We start from the raw sequence: 1,738 nt of genomic DNA on the forward strand, positions 1-1,738 counted from the left end.
GAAAATTTATGACGCGCCAAATTGGCGCGTCAGAAATTTCTGACGCACTAAATTTGGCGCGTCAGAAAATTTTGACGCGCTAGTTTGGTGCGTCAGAATTTTCTGATGTGGCATTCTTTGCCACGTCAGAAAATGCTGACGTGGCAAAAATTATATACTGTTTGCCACGTCAGAAAATAGCAGTTTTTTTGTAGTAAATGATCCCGGGAGATGCTTGTTCCAGGAATCACTCTTGAAATACCCTTCGTATCCTCCCGTAATATGCAAATCTCAAGGATCTTCCTAAATGGGCTGTGGGCTCATCGCTAGTCTTGAAGCCAAGGATCAATCAGGCATGTTGAGTGGGATTATTCCCAACACTTCTCGGAAGGCAAATTGTAACACAAAATAATTGAATCACGTTTATTGCATATAAATTTAATTTACAATCTTGGGTGATGGTTCATTAGTCCTAAAAACAGTTTCAAAGTAACATAGTATACATTAGGGCATGAGTTTGAATCCGCAATATAAATTTTTGTGTCTCATTAGCGTAAATTACTATAGGTTTGATCACTCAAATCCTGATAAGGTTGGGTCATGTTAATTATGACTCAATCAGATTTAAGAGTGTCTACATGAGGTTCCCACCATCCATAATCATTCTGTACGAATCTCAGCGGATGTATTATCGGCACCGTTTGCCAAAGGACCGGACTGGGAAGGAGAAAAAAAATAAAAAATCAATTCTAATATTCTTACTTTTTTCATTACATCAATAACTTTTTAGTACTATTCAAATAAAATAATCACTACAAAATAATTTTTTTCACTTTTTTATATAAAATATTCTTACCTTTTTTTTTTCACATCAATCAAATTTGCTACAATTTCGGTCAACTTCCTAAGTCCACTCCTTGCAGATCCTTTGCCAAACATAGCCATCTTGATAGGGGTAGGTGGGCCATGAATATAGCTCGGCTCACATCTAACCTACGTACATGAGACAACAGCCTAAAAATGTGAGAAAAAGACATCACTAGAGATGGCTCCAAAGCATTCCCGACTTAATTAGGCTATATTTTCATATAAAATAGTCAACTTAAACCTATTTTCTTTTATTTTTGCTAACTACTTTTTGGCAAACTATTTTCTCATTTTTTTTCTTTTTAAAATTACCATAAAAATATTTTTATTTTTATTTTATTTTTTATATTCCATTATTCACTTTTATTATTATTTAAATAAAAAATTATTACAAAACAAATTTTTTTCAATTTTTAATATAAAAAATTCAAAACTTTATACCACTTCAATTCACGTTATTTACGATATCTAAGGCAACCCTAAATCTCTTCTCTATTTTATTAAAATAATACTTTTAAAATATTTTTATTCATTTTAAAACCCATATCTGCCAAAAAATCAGCACACCGCTATCCACACCAACCCAGCATCATTGAAAATCACTCAATCATCACAGCAAACCACAACCACAATCATCACTGAAAATTACCCAATCGACTCATTGTCTAGCAAGAGAAGAGGGAGAGAGAACACTGAACTTAGTCAATCAAACGCCCTTCGCTCACTAGAAAACCTTTTGTGTAGAGAGACAACGATGAGTGAGAGAAAGCTTCAATGGAAGCTTAATTAGAAAAAAAGAAAAAGAGAGAAAGCTTTAGGAAATAATATCAAACCACAAAAGGAAAATATTATTATAAGAATAATGATAAAAAAAAAAAATTAATCTATTTTC

The sequence above is a fragment of the Corylus avellana genome, chromosome ca6 (assembly GCF_901000735.1).
Source record: "Corylus avellana chromosome ca6, CavTom2PMs-1.0".
NCBI lineage: Eukaryota > Viridiplantae > Streptophyta > Magnoliopsida > Fagales > Betulaceae > Corylus > Corylus avellana.